General features: G+C 41.3%; 1 pseudogene; it reads right to left on the minus strand.

Moving 5' to 3' along the window:
- Positions 1-2,589: 2,589 nt before the first annotated feature.
- The window catches only part of LOC114027385, a 40,139-nt pseudogene continuing 20,358 nt past the window's right edge, over positions 2,590-22,370 (minus strand).

Below are 22,370 nucleotides of genomic sequence, written 5' to 3' on the forward strand. Positions count from 1 at the left end.
TGGGGTATAGAAATCTATCCTGCCCTATAGGAAAATAGAAGAGGAAGGGGATAAAACAAGTGGAGGGGTGGAGATAGAAGGGAGGGCAGATAAGGGAAAGGTGTAATCAGAATGCATGCCATCTTGGGATGGGGAGAAGGGGGAGATGGGGAGAAAATTTGGAACTCAAAATCTTATGGAAGTGAATGTTGAAAACTAAAAATAAATAAATTAACAATAATAATAATAATAAAGGAAATCCTAAACTGATGTTCCTGAAGCACAGATCTAAGATAGTAGTTCCTTATTCAATAAACTCTAGTGACTCCCTCTTAACTCAAATATGTAGGATCTTTATGTCTTCCTTCTTCTAACCTCAATTTTTTGCCTTATCCTTCTGCTTCTTTATCTGGTGCTCTCTCTGCCCCCCACCCAACTATAACACCTTATAGAAGGCTCTATATGGAGTGGGCATTTGGCTGGACTGCTGAATGAGTGATTGGGTCTTTGCTATGAGTAAGCAGTCTAGCAAATGTTTACAGAGTTGTCAGTGGCCACAGTCCAAACTCTGAGGCAAGATGGAACGTCTTGTGTTGGAAGGTGAGTGTGTCCCCCAACCATCCTCAAGACACAAAATCTCTGAATCTAACCCAACTGAGTGTCAGCACTTAGCATGTCACTTATAATGCTACCAAAAGAAGCAGCCTTCTCCTTGGGGGAATGGCTCCAGGTCTGGGGGACCTGGAGGAGCTCCTTGTGGACTCCCAGAGCAGACTGTGGCCCCACCCCTTCTTGCAACGTGGATTCTTGATGTTGGGCAAGTTTCTGGGAATTCCTACCCCAGGGGGTGGGAACTCTCAGCCACCTCAGAGTCCTCCTGGATCTATATGTGGAGCTTCTCAGTCTTGAGGGCAAATTAGGGTCAAAAGCCCTGCAGCGGACAGGCTGAACCAAGAAACATCTGAAGACATCTGGAGCCCCAAAGACCAGAAGACATTTGTCAAAGTCAGAGAGTATGTGTCTTTGTTTCTGTGTTCTGTATTATTAGATGTGTTTAGAGTATGAAGGAGTTCTTGACCTGTATGTTGTCTATGAAGGTGCAGTTTTTTAAACTATTTTGCAACTTTCAATGTAATTTGGTTTCCTTTATAATCTTATGTATTTTATTTTATACATCTAAAAACATGATTCTGAGAACGGGTCTGCATGCTTCACCAGACTGCCAAAGGGGTTCAGAACAAAAAAAGTTAAGAATTGCTTGTTAACAATTGTTAAGTATCTGAGTACATTTCTCTGTGCCAGTAATGCTCTGTACGTATTGATTTGTCTCTGTCTTTCTGTGGTCCTGAGTGTTGTAATGAGTGTGTGAATTGAGGTGGTCTGGGTGCTTGTTTCTGTACCTGAATTATAATATGTGTTTGACTACAGGATTTGAGTTGTGCATTTATGTAATCAGTACCAGGTTGGGGGCTGAGGGGAGGGGTGAGGTGTCTGGGTAATATGTTTCTGTACCAATAGAAATTTCATACAAGGATTTCTTGATCAGGTAGAGGTTGCAGTAGATGGTTCCTGTGGCCTCTACCTATAAGAGTAAGGACCTATTCTCCTCTCTCCCCCCCCCCCCCCCCCCCCCCCCCGCAGATGGCGAGTTGGGCTGGCAGCCCCAGGGGCAGAGCGGGAATGTGGGGACCTCACCTGATGAGATACACATAAAGTTTATACTTTCCTCTACAGAGGCTTCAAAATGAAGACCTTCTTTCTGCTAGCTGTACTAATGGCCTGTGGTAAGAAGTGACCACATGACTGACCTCTTCCCAGAAACCAGCCCCAGGAAGGACAACTCTTGGGTTGTATAAAAAGTGCCTCCCCCAGCATCTCTTGGGCTCCCTAGCACTCCCCATTCCTTGAACCTTGCAAATCCCAATTTAATTCTTCACCACCTCTTCTTAGAGGCTCGAAGGAAAATAGAAAGGACAAAAGAGGACAAGATTCTCCCCTCAGACAAAGGGTGGGAAGGACAGACTAAAGCAGTAGTGGATAGAGAAGACAGAAGGGTGGCCACATCTGACTGGGGACCATTGGTCTCTCTTGCAGGCTTATCTGAGGTGCAAGGGAACTTCGTGACATCCCAAACCATGATTACCATGGTTATGGGGAAGGATGCAATTGCTGACTATAACCTCTATGGCTGCTACTGTGGCCAGAAAAGCAATGGAACCCCCAAGGATGCAACTGACATGTAAGCGGCTGTTCCCCAGCCCTGCCAGGGTGGTTGCCTTAGCTTCCTTGGGAATCACTATAAGCAGCACAGACAGGAGACACAAATTAATGGGTAGGGCACAAAGAAATGCATTTCAAGGTAAAAATTATAAAAGAGTGCTCTTCTCTAGCACTTCTTGGAGTCTTTCTATAGATGCCCTTGCAGTCCTTCAGAAGAGGTAATAGGGAGGACTGGGACCAGGTAAATTTTCAGAATCAGACACTCTCCATTAAATAGAACAAGATTTGAAATTGAAAGTTACCTTATAGACCATGTAGTCCAATCCCCTCATTCACAGATGAAAAAACATGGTTTTAAGAACTCCGGTGTCATGGCTACCAGACCAGGGCTCATTCCACCACTGCAAACTGCCTCACCAGGCGGCCTCTCTGAGTGTCCTGCTGGCTGACCACCGGCTCCCCAATAGGAGAGGGGAACAGCACTCAGCAAGATTCCTCTCTTTAGGTGCTGTTGGAAGCAAGAACACTGCTATTTAAATCTGGAGAAAGAAAACTGTGATACCAGAAAACTGACCTACAGATTCAGATACAGGAATGGGATGGCCTCCTGCAGTAAGATAGCACAATACAGTCAGGCACCACTGAGCACTCCAGATGTGCAGAACCCTAAAATGGTGTCTGGAAGGGCACTGCTCCAAACTCCCTGAAAACAAAGGCTTGCACTCTCCCTTCAGATGAGGGGCTTCCCCTGGGGAAGGGACTATGCCTCCATTAAGGAACCCAGTAATGGGGCTCAGCTTGGCAGGGCAGCCTGAGGGGTGTCAATAGAAAAGAAAATTACCAACACTCCTGGATCACTCATTTCTCTGTACTTACAGGGTTTGGGACATATTGTGAGATCCAAATCTGTACCTGTGATGCAGAAGCTGCCGTCTGTATGCAGAAAAACAGGAATACTTACAACGTGCAGTATCGCAACTACACAAATTCCCAGTGTACAGGGAATACGTCTGAGTCCTGAACACTTCTTTCCCCCTTCCTCAGCAAGAATTGACAAGAAGGAGCTTCATAACTCCAACTCCAAAGTCGTCACCCTCCCTAATCCACAGCTTTTCACATTTCTTTTTCTTAACAGTATTGCTTTGACATCAACATTCAGATTAACTAATGCAATCAATCAACAAACCTTTATTAATTGCTTATTCTGGGCCAACCATCTAATGTAACTACCAACCTCAGTTGCAGAGGGCAAATGATGAAACTTTCCTCCCTTCTCTCAGGAGAGAGGTGGAAAGGGAAGGATGTGGAATCCACACTTGTAGTCTGATATTGTTGGGACATTTTGTTTGGTTTGTTTTACATTTCCTCTTTGTTCTGAGGATGGGGGTAGTTATTAGGAAGTGATATGAAAATAAAACTATGAATAAAAATACTGGGTTTGGGGTTTTGTTTTGGTTTTTTTATCACTCCTGTGTTGTTGACATGAAGGAAATTTGCTCTGTATGGGTCAAATAAGACGGGGAAGAGAGGGAGGAAAGGAACACAGTGGAAAGAAACGTGGTTCTATCCTCTCCTACCAACAGACCCAGCTCCTCCAAATTGTCATCATTCCTCTGAAAGGCACAGAGACACAAAATCTCAGAGTTGAACATAGGTTCTAATAGTATAAGCCTGCCTAGAGAAGAAGCTTCTATCTCAGAGCTACTTCTGCATCCCTCACAGTAGGTATTGAATAAGTGCTTGATAAATCACTCAATCTAATAACCCAATTGCTGATGGGGGAAGGGGGTGAGCAGACCAAGGCCTTTCCCCAAACCCCTCCCCCTGCTTCCAGCTGGGCTGATTCACTTTCCCTGGGAGCTGTCTCCAGGATCCCTGCTGTCATGAGCACCTTGGGCTCCACATGTGTCTAAGCTACCTACTACAAGGGGGAACAACACTGTAGTATCAGCCAGAATCACACACATTTTAGAAGGCCAAGCTTTTTCAGCCAAATGCTTGTGTAGAACATTCCAAATACAACGATATCATTGCTGAGGGAAACTATACCACCAATCCTATCTAGAACTAGTGTTGGGGAAACTGCCAGAGACTTAGGGAGGTCAAATGATCAGCAGGAGACAAGATGAGATTTGAATCCAGGTCTCCCTGAACTCCAGCTCCAGTGCCCTATGCACTATGGCAGGATGTTACAAAATCCAAAATGAGCAGCTGGGGACTATCCATACTCAAGTCTATTTCAATTCCTTCCTTTCCTTTGCATAGTTAATTCTGTTCAATAAATATTTATTAAGTGCCTACTCTACGCCAATCATTGTGCTAGGCACTGTGGATACAAAAAAGAAAAAGAACCTTTGCCCTCAAGGAGCTTACAGTCTAATGATGGAAAACAAGACACAAAGCATAGATTATACCACTATAAACATAGAGCTGGAAAACACCTCATACACAGTCCATCTGGTCTGATCTCCTATGGAGGCAGTGTGGTGTGATGCAGTGAAAAGAACCCTGGCTCTGGAGTCTGAGGACCTGGGTTCAAAACTCATCTCTGGAGGGGCAGAGCCAAGATGGCAGAGTAAAAGCAGTGACTTGCTTGAGCTCTCCCCCAAACCCCTCCAAGTATCTGTAAAAAATGGCTCTAAACAAATTCTAAAGCAGCAGAACCCACAAAAAGACAGAGTGAGACAAATTTCCATCCCAAGACAACTTGGATGGTTGATTGGAAAGGTCTATTGTGAGGGCTGGGAAAGGAATGCAGTTCAGCCTGAGTGCACAGGCAGAGAGGCCTTAACGAAACTGGAGCAAGCCTCAGAGGACTAAATCATGGACATCTGTGGTGGTTTCCAGACTTCTCAACCCACAAATGCCAAAGACAACTTAAAAGATCAGTAGGAAAAGTCTGTGACTATTGTGAGAGAGTAGCTGGTTCCCAGCCCCAGTCCTGGCACAGCCCTGGGGCAGGGGTTGCTTCTGGGACTCAGCCCACAGACTGAGGGGGAATCCAGTGACTGATCAGAGGGGGATTGCAGGGATCTCTTTGCTGGTGCTGAGGCAGGATTTTCTTGATTTGCCCGTGCTTGGATCTGGGTCACAGTTCTGGGTGGCAGTCCTCTGGTGAGGAGTGCTGACATGGTGGAGCTTATAGTGGCAGTGGAGAGGAAATCCTCCTCACAGTTCCAAGACAGAAAAAAGTGCTTGTGGTCACTCATAGACCAGAGCACAGGTCAGGAAAGGAGTAAACACCTGGCTCCATATCATACAACCTTGGAAGAATTGAAAATTTACAGGTCCCTAGAAGTATCTCTGAAAACAGCTGCACAAAACCTCTCAAGCTTGGGACAGTACATTCTCCACACTAGAAGCAGACCCCTACCTTAACAAAGAGTTTAAAACTCAAATAATTGGCTGGGATCATGAAAAAACATAGGCACAAAAAAAAGTCAGACCATAGAATCTTTCTTTGGTGACAGAGAAGATCAAAACATACAACCAGAAGAAGACAACAAAGTCAAAGCTCCTACATCCAAAGCCTCCAAGAAAAATATGAATCAGTCCCAGGCCATGGAAGACCTCAAAAAGGATTTTGAGAAGCAAGTAAGAGAAATAGAGGGAAAACTGGGAACAGAAATGAAAGTGATGCAAGAAAATCATGAAAAACAAGTCAACAGCTTGCTAAAGGAGACCCAAAAAAAAAATACTGAAGAAAATAACACCTTAAAAAATAGCCTGACCCAAATGGCAAAATGGAAAAGAAAATCCAAAACCTTACTGAAGAAAATACTTCCTTAAAAATTAGAATAGAGCAAGTGGAAGCTAGTGACTTTATGAGAAATCAAGACACTGTAAAACAAATCCACAAGAATGGAAAAAAAGAAAACAATGCGAAATATCTCATTGGAAAAACAACCGACCTGGAAAATAAATCCAGGAGAGATAGTTTTAAAATTATTGGACTATCTGAAAACCATGATCAAAAAAAGAGTTTAGACGTCATCTTTCAAGAAATTATCAAGGAAAACTGCCCTGATATTTTAGAACCAGAGGACAAAATAGAAATTGAAAGAATCCACCAATCACCTCCTGAAAGAGATCCCCAAAGGAAAACTCCTAGGAATATTGTAGCCAAATTCAAGAGTTCCCAGGTCAAGGAGAAAATATTGTAAGCAGCCAGAAAGAAACAATTCAAGTGTTGTGGAAACATAATCAGGATAACACAAGATTTAGCTGCTTCTACATTAAGGGACTGCAGGGCATGGAATACAGTATTCCAGAAGGCAAAAGAGCTAGGATTACAACCAAGAAATCACCTACCCAGCAAAACTGAGTATAATCCTTCAGGGGAAAAAATGGAAATTCAGTGAAATAGAGGACTTTTAAGCATTCTTGATGAAAAGATCAGAGCTGAATAGAAAATCTGATTTTCAAATACAAGACTCAAGTGAAATATGAAGAGGAAAACAGGAAAAAGAAATCATAAGAGACTTATTAAGGTTGAACTGTTTACATTCCTGCATAGAAAGATGTTATTTGTTACTCATGAGACCTTTGTCAGTATTAGGGTACTTGGAGGGAAAATTATATGTATGTATGTAGATAGATAGATAGATAGATAGATAGATAGATAGATAGATAGATAGATAGAGGGCACAGGGTGAGTTGAAGATGAAGGGGTGATATCTAAAAAATAAAATTATGGGGTGAGAGAGGATTATGCTGGGAGAAAGGGAGAGGTAGAGTGGAGTAAATTATCTTACGTAAAACAGACAAGAAAAGGCTCTTACAGTGGAGGGTAAATGGCGGAAGGTGAGAGGGAATGAGTGAAACTTATTCTCATAGGATTTGGCTTAAGGAGGGAATAACATACACACTCAATTGAGTATGGAAATCTATCTTACCCTATAGGAAAATAGGGGGTGAAGAGGACAAGAGAGCAGGGAGATGATAGAGGGGAGGGCAGATTGGAGGAGGGGGTAATCAGAAGAAAACACTTCTGAGGAGGGACAGGGTCAAAAGAGAGAATAGAATAAATGGGGGGGCGGGATAGGATGAAGGGAAATATAGTTAGTTTTTCACAACATGACTATTATGGAAGTATTTTTCATAACTACACATGTATAACCTGTATCAAGTTGCTTGCCTTTTCAATGAGGGTTGGTGGAGAGGGAGGAAAGAAGAAAATTTGGAACCCAAAGTTTTAAAAACACATGTTAAAAAATTGTTTTCACATGCAATTTGGAAATAAGAAATATAGGAAATGGGGTATAGAAATCTATCCTGCCCTACAGGAAAATAGAAGGGAAAGGGGATAAGAGAAGTGGGAGAGAGATAGAAGAGAGGGTAGATTAGGGAAAGGGGTATTCAGAATGCATGCCATCTTGGGGTGGGGGGAAAGGTGAGATGGGGAGAAAATTTGGAACTCAACATCTTGTGGAAGTAAATGTTGAAAACTAAAAATAAATAAATTTTAAAAACTCATCTCTGATACTGAACTAGCTCTCTGTATGGGTGAATATAAATCACTGGTCCTCTCTGGACCACAGGCTTCTCATCTGTAACATGAGAGTGTTGGGCTTAATAATGTGTAAGTTCCCTCTAGCTCTAATTTTGTAATCCTTAATTTTACATGTGAGGAAACTGAGGGCTCATGAGGGACAATGAGTTGACTAAGGTTAGACAGGTAGTACCTATGTGGGCAGTGAAGAGAGTGCAGGACTTGGAGTCAGGAAGACCTGAGTTCAAATCTGGCCTCACATACTTACTAGGTGTATGATCCTGGGCAATTCACTTAATCTCTATTTATCTCAGTTTTCTTATCTGTAAAATAGGGATAATGATAGTATTATCCCTCCTAGAGTTGTTGTAAGGATCAAATGAGTAGGAGGAGGAGGAGGAAGAAGAGAAGTAGCAGTGGGTACTGTTGGTGGTGGTGGTGGTAGTTATAGTAATAGTGGTCATGATAATAATAGCAATAGTAGAAGGGGGAGGAGGAAAAAAAGGTAGTGGGTAATGGTAATGGTGGTAGTGCTGGTGGTGGGAGTAGTAGTAGTAGTAAAGTAGTGGTGATAGTAATATCAATAGTAGAAGGAAGAGGAGGAAGAGAAGGTAGTGGGTGGTAGTAGTGGTGGAGGTGGTAATACTAGTAGTAATAGTTGTGGTAGTAGTAGTAGAAGGAGGAGGAAAAGAAAGTAGTAGGTGGTAGTAGTAGTATTAGTAACACTACTAGTAGTAATAATACTTGTAGTGTTAGTAGTAGCAATGGTAGAAGGAGAAGGAAAAGGAAGAGAAAGAGAAGATAGTGAGTGGTAGTAGTGGATAGTAGTAGTAATAGTAGTAGTGGTAATACTAGCAGTAGTAGAAGGAGAAGGAAAAGGAGGAGGAAGAGAAGGTAGTGGGTGGTAGTAGTGGTGGTGGTAATAGTAGTAGTAGTAATAGCTGTGGTAGTAGTAGCATGAGGAGGAGGAGGAGGAAGAGAAAGTAGTAGATGGTAGTAGTGGTGTTGGTAATACTACTAGTAGTAATAATACTTGTAATGTTAGTAGTAGCAATGGTAGAAGGAGATGGAAAAGAAGGAGAAAAAGAAGGTAGTGGGTGGTAGTGGTGGTGGTGGTGGTGGTAGTCATAGTAGTAACAGTAGTTGAAACAGAAGGATGAGGAGGAAGAAGAAGAGGTAGTGACGGTGATGGTGGTGGTGGTGCAATAGTAGCACTAGCAGCCATAGCACTAGTAGTAGTGGTAACAGTAAAGTAGCAAAGATGAGATTAAACTCAGTTTTTCTGATTCCAAATCCAGTGCTTTTCCCCACACATGCCTCTCATAGTCTTGTGTTAACCTGATGCCAACATGCACATACCAAACATGTTTCTATTAATCACCTTTTAATGCAGCATTTGAGTTCAGTTTCAAAGGATGGCTCCTCTACCCATACCAGCGAGGGATAAAACAGGCAAAGAGAAGGAAGGACATTCTAGGCGTAGAGAATGTCATGAGTAAAGAAGTAGAGATGGGAAAATACAGGTCATGTTTCAGGGGATAGTGAGTTGTCCAGTTTGGCTGGAGCATAGAAGGAATTCACATGAGACAAGACTGGCAAAGTGGGATAGGGATGGATTTCAGGGTCTTGACCATCTGAGATAAACATCTGAACTAAGAAAATCTGGAGTTTTGTTGTTTTTTTTTAATAGAAGAGCAACATGAGCAAATCAAGGAATGAGGAAGATAACTGGGGGGTGAAGGAAGAATAGACACCCAGTGCAATGGACCTCTGGTACAAAAGAGAGAGAAGCCATATAATGTACTGTGCTGCTCTTATAGTCCGGAAAACTTGGGTTCAAATTCTACCCCTGGCACTAACTAGCTTTGTGATCATGGGCAAGTCATAGAATCTTGCTGAGCCTTCCAGTTCCCACTAGAATGACTAGGTGGGAAAGCTAGGGAGTAGCTAACTATTCCTCCTCTCAGAGTTCTAGACATAATTCTGAGGTCTTGAGGAAGCTGTTTCTGTAACTCACAAGCCCCTACCAGTGGACTTCCCAAGTATCAGTTAATGTGAATTAGCCAGCCAGATATCATTAGCTTTTAGAAATAGGTATTTACTAAGGTGGTGTATAGGATATTAAAAGAGGACTAGCACCTCTGGTGTGAGGGCCACTGAGCCCTTGTCAAGGCTGCTTATCCACCTTTGGTTTCCACATTTCACCCAATTCTCATCTGTGATTCCAAGAAGCTGTAGCATGTACAATGACCACAGTCCAATAAAACCATCTAGGCAGATGGGCTAAACCAGGTTGAGGGTAATTGACAGGTCTCAAACCCATCAGTGAGTTAGGGTGTCTACACCAAGCATATGAAAACTTCTTCCAGCTAAATGGGTGGATGAAAACAGTTTGTTCCAACAACCATGAAGGAAGCTGAAGTAGGTCCTGTGGAGTGTTTAGAGCTTGATAAAACATCGAAGACACCAAGGTCATCCACTGCATCTCGGGCCATCACCAGTCATCTTGATTTTTTTCTGCTACTAGACTTTGATGACTCTGGAAGAGAGAGTGAGACTGATGACTTTGTGCAACTGCCTCACTTAAATCCAATTCAAACTTAAGTCAAGACATCACCACATGATATAACTGTCCCTCTTCAAAAATGAAGGATGAACAACAATCACTTTTTGTGACAGATAATACACTTGGTCTAAAAATTCCATTTCTCTTGTTAGTGAAGGTGGTAGATGACAAGAAGGGTGGACACTGTACATAAATTGGAGGAAAGGGCAGGTTCTCTTGTTAAATACTTTCTGAATAGCAAACTAAAGTTGATGAAGCCTATTCCTTTTGCAAAACTTTTTTAAAAGTATATTCTCTCTGTTCATGAAATTGAGACTATCCTAGAAAATCCAGTACATCATCCACTAAAATCTCCCTCTGATTCCTTGTTGTGGTACAGAGGTGGTTCTGGCCATTTGATGGCCATGCCAATGGAGGACAAGTTTTGGTGGGCCCTACCAGGGAGCAATGACTTCAATCTGGGCTTGAAGTTCACCCACCTCTACTTGCTACTGTCTTCTCTATAGGTTTTCTTGATCCTACACCATCCTGGTTCACCCTCTACTTGTCTGAACACTTTCTTCTACAAGAAGTCTTTCTAGATATTACTAATGCCTTCCCTCTGCTGGTTAATTCCAATTTATCCTGAATATAGCTTGTTTGTACATGTTTGTTTGAATGTTGCCTCCCCTGTTAGACTACTAAATCCCTGAGAGCAGGGACTGCCTTTTGCCTCTCTTTAGATTCCTAGCACTTGGCACAGTGCCTGGCACATAGTAGGTGCTTAATATATTGTTATTGACTGACAAGATCATCACCAATAGGACCAGTCAACAGGTGATGAATTGTTCTGGCCACAAGAAGTCATGAAATCATCTAACTTGGGAACTGTGTGGATGAAGGAAGGACCTTCTCTAGAGGAATCCTAGATCTCTGACATATTGAAGACCAGTGAACATATCAATGCCGATGAAACCAAAATGTGTGTGTTGCTTACAGACTTTGCTTTTCTAACCCCTGAAATATGCCTTTCAGAAATCACACCCTGGACTAATCTCATTTAATAACAAGAATAATACATATTTATAGCCCTCTTTGAGGTCTGCAATCATAAGGTCTCCACGATAAGACTGTGGAGTAGATAATTCAAGAATGATTATCCTCATTTTGTAGATAGAGAAACTGAGGCTCAGAGAGGCTGAGTGCTTTGTTTATGGTTACACAGCCAGTAAGTGGCAGAAACTGGATTCAAACCCAGTCTTTCTTGACTCAAAGGCAAGTGATTTCTCCACTAGATTATGTTATGTGTGCACCTGAGATCAAAGACTTTACAGGCAAAGGGAACCTCAAGAGAATTTATCCAACACTTTGCCTAGAACCAAGTAAGATACAAATTATATTACATATATACATGCATATACATCCATATGGGTACACACATAGAAAGAGTTCTTGCTGTTCAGTCATTTCAGTTGTGTCCAACTCTTTATGACCCCATTTGGGGTTTCTTGGCAAAGCTATTGGTACAGTTTGCCATTTCGTTCTCCACTTCATTTTACAGATAAGGAAACTGAGGCAAACAGGGTTAAGTGACTTGCCCAGAGTCACATTGCTAGTAACTACCTGAGGCCAGATTTGAACTCAAGGAAAGGCATCTTTCTGACTCCAGGCCCAGTGTTCTATCTACTATGCCACCAACTACCTCTTCTCTTTCTCTCTCTGTCTCTGTCTCTATCTCTCTGTCTCTCTCTGTCTCTTGATAAAGATATAGCTGTAGCTATAGGTAGACATACATATATATATATATATACACGCACATACATACATATAGATATATAATATACATCTGATTAATATATTACTATATATTACCATTTATATCATATATCATATCTATATCAATATTATATATTCTATTCTATCCCAGTTCTATTGACTAGCTGTGTGACATTGCAAAAGTCACGTACCTTCTCTAGCTTTTCTCATCTGTAAAATGGGTACATTGGACAAGACCAGAGGTGTCAAACAAAGAGAAAGGGATCCCTACAGCAGCACATTGAAAACCAAAAAGGAACATTATCTGCATCGTGTTTTTATTTATTTTGTTAAACATTTTTCAATTATATTGGAATCTGGTTCTGGTCTCACCCTGAGTTTTGCCTGCTACCAGCAGGCTGTGGGTTTGACACCCTGGACCAGATAATTTCTCAGGTCCTATATAATTCTGGTTCTAAGTCAAGAATCATATCATTCTACTTGGGCAATATACAAGCTTGTCCCATAAGGGCCACACAATTAATCATGCCATAACTAGGAAGATTTTCACCTAAAGCAAAAATAGTTGAGTGAATTTGTGTGTGTGTGTGTGTGTGTGTGTGTGTGTGTGTGTGAATGATATCAGAAGACAACCTGACCACAGGCCCTTATCAGCAAGGGAACTGATAAGTGTAATTGCCTAACTGGAACAAGGGATTGAATGATGTTGGGAGGCAAAAGCTATGCAGGTTAGGGGGAAGCCCAGAGACTTTAGAGCTACACAGAGGAAAAAGGCCAATTGCAGGTAAAGAGTGCTAGGATCACGAACTGAATATAATAATGAGTTGAAGTCTTGTGTGGCTCGATGGCCCATTTAAAGAATGATCTCATAATCCCCTGCTAAATTGTGCTATTCCCCTCACTGTCATCATCACAGGGACCTGGTCAATTGATCCCCTCTCCACATCTCTCGCTCCCTTACCTCATCACTACCCAGTGAATGGGCTTCACTCACCCTTGACAATATCCATCTCTCTTCGGACAGATGGAGGAAAAAAAAGCCAAATCTTGCGTTTGTGATCTATGCTTTCAAAATGGCTTTGGTCTCCAGATAAATATGATATGATTTTCATTTCAAAAAATGTATTTCCTATGAAAGAAAAGATCATGCAGTGGAAGACAACATGGACAATCACCCTAGCCATAACTGCAAGCCTATATTCACGCTTTCCTCCTTTCTCCCTTCTTCCTCTTCTTCCCCTTCTCCCTCTTTCTCTGTCAATTCTGTTACTGTTACCTGATTGACACTTGGAGGATCCTTACTTGACAATGTGTTTAACCTTCCTTCTGTATTCAAAATTCTGTGGTACAGCACCTGCCCCAACAAAACTCCTTCACCTACAAAGTAAGTTTTGATCAGGAGACAAGCTCTCCAGGTGTTGGAAGCTATCAGCACCATGAACAGGTACAGAGTTCAGTTCCGCCCCATTTAGGATGCATCTCAGACTCGCTTTGGTCTTCTGCCTCTCTCCCCAAACTAGTGAGTCTAACTCTTCCAGGTGCATTTCCTTCCGACTATCCAAGAAACCCATATTTTCCTTTACATTCTCTCCATCTTCTTCCCTAAATAAGTTCAATTTGACAGTCATTTATTAAGCACCATCATTGTACAATCCTGCAGAATTTCCTAAAAACAAGAGGGGAAAGGAACTCACATTAATTAAAAGCACCTCACACTGTGATAAGTGCTTTATAAATATGATCTCATTTGATCCTCATAAGAACCCTGTGGGGGAAAAAAGAACCTTGCAAGGTAGGTGTTAGTGCCCATTTTACTGTTGAAGAAACTGAGACAGACAGAGATTAACCCAGGTTGCCCAGGATAACAAAGCTAGTAAATGTCTGAGGCCAGATTTGAAGTCACATCTTCCTGACTCCAGGCCCAGTGTTCCATCTACCACCTGACTGTCCAATAAAAATAGTGCCACTTTTCATAGTATTTTGCAACTGCATGTTTTTGTTTTGTTTTTTAAAGACTGGGTCTCTATCTCACTCAGGCTGGAAGTACTATCATGGATCTACTCCCACTCTAATAACCACAAGAGCTCTGACCTGCTCTATTTTCAACCTGGGCCAATTCACCCCTCCTTAGGTGTCTTGGTGGGCCCCTGTTCTGAGGGTTCACAATAAAATGCCAAACAGCGCGAGCTCCCAATCAGCTTAGCCCACTGCAGCTCAGAACTCTCCACCCCAAGAGATCAGCCAGCCTCTGTCTCCCAGGTAGGAGGGATTACAGATGTGAGCCACACCTGTCTGCAATTACAGGCTGTTTATATACATACATATATATATATATGTATGTATGTATGTATACACACACATATATATACACACACAAACATATGTATATATATCACCCATATATGTGATATATCCTGACATAACAGGAAATTTGAAAAGATAATACTAACTCCTCTGTAGGTGGAGGAAATGGTTTCCAAAACATCATTAGGGGGCCTATTTTCTGTAGTCCTAGGAAACAGGCGAGTTACCCCAGATTTTGGACTGGAGGGTACAGTGTCCTCCACAACAGGAGTTTTAGAACTGCTGTCACAACACACAAGGGAGGAGGGCAAAGGTGGAAAAGAATGGTGTTGAGTGTGCTCAGGCTCCACCAGCACAGGGAGCACATTCATGCCCTGGGGGTGATCAGGACAGTGTTGAACAGAGGGGCCACATCATCTGCAAACTTTCTTCCAGTAGCTGGTGGTGAAGAAACTCTCCTCTCTTTTCTCCTTCTGCCTTTGTCAGAAAGCAGAGCTCGTTTTAATATTCTATGCATGCTCTTTCTGCTGGGTACTTGCTGTCTTCAATAGTACTTTAAAAACCAGCTATTTCTAGAATAAAAATAAGATTGGTCTTGATTTTTTGAGTCACCAATGTCTTTAACTGCACACAGGGAGTACAAACGGAGAGGGACACAAGGGACTAGTTTGAAATATGCACAATTTAAATGGTCAAAGATCTACTTCCCTGGCCAAATGTTAGGAACTTCCCTGAGGGCTGGACGAGCTACATGGATGGGAGAGGATGCTATGGTGAGGATTATTTAAAACCTGAATTCTTAAACTCTGAAAAGCCCAAAGAAAGGGATCCCCACAGAACTAAGGGCCATAATCCCTAAACTAAAAACTGTTTCTATCCAAGGTGAGTGTCCATTGACTCATTGCACCGTAGGCAATCTGGATCCAGCCTTAGGAGGAGGTGATCCACAGACATCTTTTCTAGGCCCCTGCCTTGAGCCTCTAGGGGGCGCCATAGTGCATAGAGCACCAGGCCTGGAGTCAGGAAGACTGAGTTCAAATATGCTCTCACATGCTTAGTAGCTGTGGGACCCTGGGCAAGTTACTTAACCCTGTTTGCCTCAGTTTTCTCATCTGTAAAATGAGCTGGAAAAGGAAATGGCAAACCACTCCAGTACCTTTGTCAAGAAAACTCCAAATGGGGTCGGGAAGAATTGGACATGACTAAAAGGACCCAAGAACAAAAGCCTTAGGCAAAAACCTTGAGCTCCTAGTTTATTGTACAAGGTGGGAGGGGAGGCTCAGGCAAAACCTCCAGCATTGAAGAGAAGGAAGCAGTGCAGGAGGCAGTCATCAAAAGGAAAGGCAAGCCCCAGAGTGAGTCCACTGGGAAGAAAGAGGCGTGTTCTGAGAGGAATCATCCATCTCCCATTGCAGTCAAACTGCACTCCACAGTGTCACCTGCTGGTTGCAAATGAGAATCTCATCCTGGGATTTGTGTGGTTTTTTATATTTGAGTTTTTATTTTTCTGCTTGAAAGCTTAAATACTACTATAATTCTTCATTTTACTTCTTTTAAAGCAGTTTGTTGCATTGTTTATCTTTAAGAATTTGAATCTTATGTCATTTTTGCATGTATTTTAGCATTGATATTAATTCATTTTCTATGGTACTTTTCAGCAAAATATAGTTTCTCTGTTTATCTCTTTTAATTAAGTCCATTTTTGTTGTTGTTTTGTCAGAGATTATGATTTCTACCCCTGCCTTTTGCACTTCAGATGAAGCATAACAGAGTTTATTCCAGTCTTTTATTTTAACCTTGTGTATATCTTTCTATTTCAAGTGTGTTTCTTGTAAACAATGTATTGGTGGATTCTCCTTACTAATCCATTCTGTTATCCTTTTCCATTTTGTGAGTGAGTTCTTTCCATTCATGTTCACAATTATAATTTTAATTGTATATTTCCCTCTTTCTTCTCATAATTTTTCTGATCTTTGTTTCCAACTCCCTCTTTAAGAGTTTATTTTGCTGAAAATGAATCCCTCCTTTAATCTACCATCCTCATTCTTCTGCTTTCCATTCTCTCCTTTCCCTTCTGTTTCCCTGTTGAGTAATGTGTTTTCCTGTACAAGCCAAGACTAAAGTGGAGAGTTGTCGTGTGACTTTTTGTTTGCAGATGTTTGTGTACTCAATGCAGCCTTTGAGACTGAGATACAACAAAGTATGGATCAATTCTCTGACACTTGCGCTAATTTTGGCCTAACAATTAACACCAAGAAAACAGAGGTTCTCCACCAACCAACACCACACCATCCATATGTGGAACCATCAGTTACAGCAAATGGAAAGATCTGGAGTGCTGTGGATAAGTTCGCTTACTTTGGCAGTATACTTTCCAGGGATGTACATGCAGATGATGAGGTTAATGCATGCACTGCCAGAGCTAGCTTACTGTTTGAGAGACTCCAAAAGAATATGTGGGAGAGAAGAAATATTAGACTGCCAACCACCTAAAGGTTTACAGAGCCATTGTGCTGACCTCATTGTTGTACACTTGTGAAATTTGGACAATCTACCAGCATCATGCCAGAAAAATTGAACCACTTTCACTTGAATTTTCTTTGAAAGATTCTGAAGATCACCTGGTAAGATAAGGTACCAGACACTGAGGTCCTTCTGTTGAGGTCAGGTTTGAGAAAGCAGTTCAGATGTGAAAGAATTCACTTAGACTTTCTCTGTAGCCATTGGTAATCAGTTCAAGGTAGACCCCAAAAATGTTGGGGTGCTACCTGAAAGAATAAGGAATAGACATGCAGGTCCTAGTGTCCTGAAATAATTCACTCAGACAGTCTCCAAGTTAAAGAAAGGCATTTACCGGGGTGATATACCCAAGTGGGCCTACTCCCTGTGAGGCAGAGTCCTAATGGGCTCTACTCCACATGGAAGGCAGAGCATAGACCACAGGCCCTGCTCCCCTAAAAAAGCAGAGTGGCCCCTGCTTCCCATAGGAGGCAAAGGCAATTAGCTAGGTCAAAGGTATGGATTAAATACAATTTTGTGGAATGGGAGAAGAGGACAAGAGAATTGGACAAGCAAGCATGGCTCCAAAATGCCTGGGATATCAGGCAGTCCAGAGGTGATAAGCAAAGAGAACAGGAAAGGGGAGAGGAAGAGTTGTTCTGGAATTGAGGGTGCTTTGTGAAAGCACACAGATAAGTTCACTGTGGGGGCTTCAACGCATAGTCTTTTTTGATCACCTTTCTGGCTGGTCACATCCTGCATCTTATATCCTATCCCTGGTCCTGCTTGCTCTATCTACCTCAAGCACTCTTTTCTACCTCATCATTCCCTGCTCAAAAAATATTCACCCAAATGCTTCAGGGAGAGGGATGAAGGTCTCTTCTTCTGGAGCTACTTCCTGGGGGGCGGGGGCATAGAGCTGTCCCTGACTGAGTGGGGGTTGGGAGGGGGGTAAAATGAGGCTGAAGCATCATCTAGGGGATGAGGAGAGTGTGGAACATGTATCCTTGTTGCATGACCATCTCCAGATGGACAGTTGATATATGCAGGGCCCAAAATAGAATGAGCACTAATAGAGAAAAACGAAGAATGAAACCAAGATCCCCATGATACTATTATTTTCTTTTAACATACAGGATTATTTGATCTTGTTATTTTCTCTAAAGTTTCCACTCTGATTCCAATTCCTTTAGGAGGATCAAATGCTATTAAGGATCCAACTCTATACATGTAAATATAAGTAACAACACTTTTTTTGTTTGTTTGTTTGTTTTTTTGGTGAGGCAATCAGGGTTAAGTGACTTGCCCAGGGTCACACAGCTAGTAAGTGTCAAGTGTCTGAGGTTGGATTTGAACTCAGGTCCTCCTGACTCCAAGGCCAGATCTTTATCTACTGCACCATCTAGCTGCTCCTAGTAACAACATTTTTGCAGGTAAAAGCTTTCCACCTTTGAGTTCAATAGTTATACAAATGAACTTGCTTATAAGAGGCTGACTTTTACTCTAGTTATCATAAAAGACTTGGGAGGATCTGCAAGTAATTAACTCCAAAATAGTACATATCAATAATTTGTTTATAATAAAACATGTTTGTACCATAGGACACAATATAAACAGGTATTATTTCTACAATAGTAATAAACTTTTCAAAAATATTCCATAAGTTACCTCCCTCTAAGAAATTTGATTGTACTGAAATTCTTTTTCCCAAACTGAAGAAGTTTCTGATTTAGTTTCAGTTGTTTGGGGGTGTTGAATGACTATATATTCAGGTCAAAACAGCAAGATCTCACACACTTGCATTGCACTTATATCTTTTACTGTCTATTTGCTTTGATTATAGAAATTTGGCATAAAAAGGGAAAGCAAGAACATACAGTTTTCCAACCACGCAGTATCAGTTCCACCTCATAGCCAGACTCAGGAATAGCTAGGTGGGAAACATTGCGTTCCAAAGAAACACAATGAGGAAACTGAGCCAGAAGGATTCCATCTTAGATTAAGCCTAAGATTGTCCTCTCAGCTTTTCCAGATGCAGACCTCCACCTGTAACAGTCACATTCTCTCTGAGTAGCTTGTGGCGTTTCTCTCAGATAGTGGATTATTGACTGTTGATTATTGATAGATTTTTATGATCCATTAGACAACTCAAAATCAGTTACAGTCCCAAAAGCTTTTACCTCAGATTGCAAGTTTCACTAATCAAAAATTTACCAGGACTCACAACTCAATTTTATTTTTTTTAATTTTTTTATTAATTTATTTTGATTTACCAATAATCACTTCCATATGCTTTTGAGTTTAAAATTTTTCTCCTCCTTCCTCCCCACCACCCTCCCCAAGACAGTGCACAATCTGATATAGGCTATACATTTACATTCATATTAAACATATTTTCACATTAGTGATGTTGTAAGTAGAAATTAAAACCAATAGAAGAAACCATCAGAAAGAGGCAACAAAACTCAACAGAAGAGAAAAAAAATAACAATTCGGCTTCCATAGTTCTTTGTTTGGGTGTGGATAGCATTTTCCATCACAAGGCCTCTGGAGATGTCTTAGATCCTTGTATTGCCAGGAAGGGTTAAGTTTATCAATATTAGTCATCACACAATGTGGCTGTTATTGTGTACAACGTTCTCTTGGTTCTGCTCACTTCACTCAGCATCAGACCATACAAGTCTTTCCAGGTTTTTCTGAAGTCAGCCTGTTCATCATTTCTTACAGCACAATAGTATTCCATCACATTCATATACCACGACTTACTCAGCCATTCCCCAATTGATGGGCAAACTCTCAATTTCCAATTCTTTGCCACCACGAAAAGAGCTGCTATGAATATTTTTGTACATGGAGATACTTTTCCCATTTGTGTGATCTGTTTGGGATATAGCCCTAGAAGTGCTATTACTGGATCAAAGGGTATGCACTTTTTTATAGCCCTTTGGGCATAGTTCCAAATTGCTCTCTAAAATGGTTGGATCATTTCACAACTCCACCAACAATGCATTAGTGTTCCAATTTTACCACATTCTCTCCAACATTTATCATTTTCCTGTTTTGTCATGTTGGCCATTCTGATAGATGTGATGTGGTACCTCAGAGTTGTTTTGATTTGCATTTCTCTAAGCAATAGTGATTTAGAGCGTTTTTTCATATGACTATAGATGGCTTTAATTTCTTCATCTGAGAACTATCTGTTCATATCCTTTGACCACTTATCAATTGGGGAATGGCTTGTATTCTTATAAATTTGACTTAATTCTCTATATATTTTAGAAATGAGGCCCTTATCAGAGAGACTGGTTGTAAAAATTCTTTCCCAATTTTCTACCTTCCTTCTAATCTTAGTTGCATTGACTTTGTGCAAAAACTTTTCAATTTAATGTAATCAAAATTATCTATTTTGCTTTTCATAATGTTCTGTATCTCCTGTTTGGTCATGAATTTTTCTGTTCTCCATAGATCTGACAGGTAAACTATTCCTTGCCTTCTCAGTTTATTTATAGTATCAACCTTTATATCTAAATCATGTACTCATTTTGACTTTATTTTGGTATATGGTATGAGATTTTGGTCTATGCCTAGTTTCTGCCATACTCTTTTCCAGTTTTCCCAGCAGTTTTTTTCAAAGAGTGGGTTCTTATCCCAGAAGCTGGGGTCTTTGGGTTTATCAAATAATATATTACTATAGTCATTGACTACTGTATCTTGCATACTTAACCTATTCCACTGATCCACCACTCTATTTCTTAGCCAGTACCAAGCAGTTTTGATGATTGCTGCTTTATAATACAATTTAAGATCTGGAATGACTAGGCCACCTTCCCCTGCATTTCTTTTCTTTAGTTCTCTTGATATTCTGACCTTTTGTTCTTCCAAATGAATCTTATTATTATTTTTTCTAACTCTATAAAATAATTTTTTGGTAGTTTGATTGGTATGGCACTGAATAAGTAAATTAGCTTAGGTAGAATTGTCATTTTTATTGTATTAGCTCAGCCTACCCATGAGCAACTGATGTTTTTCCAATTTTTTAGATCTGATTTTATTTTCATGAAAAGTGTTCTGTAATTGTGTTCATAGAGTTCCTGGGTTTGTTTCGGGAGGTAGACTCCTAAATATTTTATAATGTCTACAGTAAGTTTAAATGGAATTTCTCTTTCTATCTCCTGATGTTAGGTTTTGTTAGTAATATATAGAAATGCCAATGATTTATGTGGGTTTATTTTATAGCCTGCAACTTTGTTAAAGTTGTTTATTATTTCAAGTAGTTTTTTACTTGATTGTCTGGGATTCTCTAAGTATAACATCATGTCATCTGCAAAGAGTGATAGCTTTGTTTCTTCTTTGCCTATTCTAATGCTTTCAATGTCTTTTTCTTCTCTTATTGCTAAAGCTAACTTTTCCAGTATGATGTTGAATAACAGTGGTGATAATGAATAATGGAACAGTGGTGATAACTCTGCTTCTGGGAGCCAGGATGGCAGAGTAAAAGGATAGTAACTCTCACCCTCCCCTATCAACCTCTGAAAACCCAGAAAATATCACCCCAGAAAAAACCCTGGAACAGCCAAGCCAGAAGAAAGACAGGGTGCAGCAGTGCAGTAGCCCAGGTAGCTAGAGGGATTAACGGGAAAGGCACCTCTTACCCTGGGTGAAGGGGAGCAGTACAAAACAGGAGTCGCCCAGCCAGCTAGTGGAAAGACTCACGTTAGCACACCCGGAGGAGATTCTGGTGCCTCGGCATTCTATAGCAAACGGGTCTCCCAGTGCCTCAGCAAAAATAAGGGAAGCAGCACCACAAAGGGCCCCAGACGGATAAGCACTCAGCAGCATTCATCTGAAAGGAGCTGAAGAAAGCAACCTAGAGGTGCCTGAAAGTTCCAGCCTTGTTGATTCCAGCCCAACACCAGGTAAGCTGTCAGAACCCTACAGCCTCCAACTGCCAACCAGGAGGAGATCCTGAAGCCCAGGTGGTCGAGCAGGCAAATGCCAACAGCTGTACCTCCAAGTGCCTCAGTGAGGGTGGGGTAACTGGTGGAAACCAGCTCAGAAAACCACCAGGTGCCTCGGCATTCTACAGCAAAGAAGTCTCCCAGTACCTCAACAGAAATAAGGGAGGCAGCACTGCAAGGGGCCCCAGGCAGATAAACACCTGGCAGCACTTATCTAAAATGAGCTAAACAAAGCTAAAGGAAAGGAAAAGCAGGCAACCTAGATTTGCCTGAATGTCCCAGCCTCGGTGATTCCAGCCCAACAACAAATAAGCTGCCAGAACCCTACAGCCTCCAATTGACAACATAAGAGGCTCCAGCTCCCAAAGCCAGTGACCAAGACCTAGGCTCGCAACACAAGAAGCTTGGGTCAGTGCCCTCTGCTCCCCAGCAGGAGAGCTTAATCTCTTTAAAGGCCAGGGAAGAAAGAAACACCATGAGTAAAAAGAAACATACGATAGATTTCCATTATGAGAAAAGTGAAGATCAAGAGAGAAATTCTGAAGAGGACAACACTGTCATCAAACCCACATCTGCAACATCAAAAGGGAATATGAAC

This window comes from Vombatus ursinus, unplaced genomic scaffold (genome assembly GCF_900497805.2).
Source record: "Vombatus ursinus unplaced genomic scaffold, bare-nosed wombat genome assembly UNPS02014859.1, whole genome shotgun sequence".
In the NCBI taxonomy this organism is placed as follows: Eukaryota; Metazoa; Chordata; class Mammalia; order Diprotodontia; family Vombatidae; genus Vombatus; species Vombatus ursinus.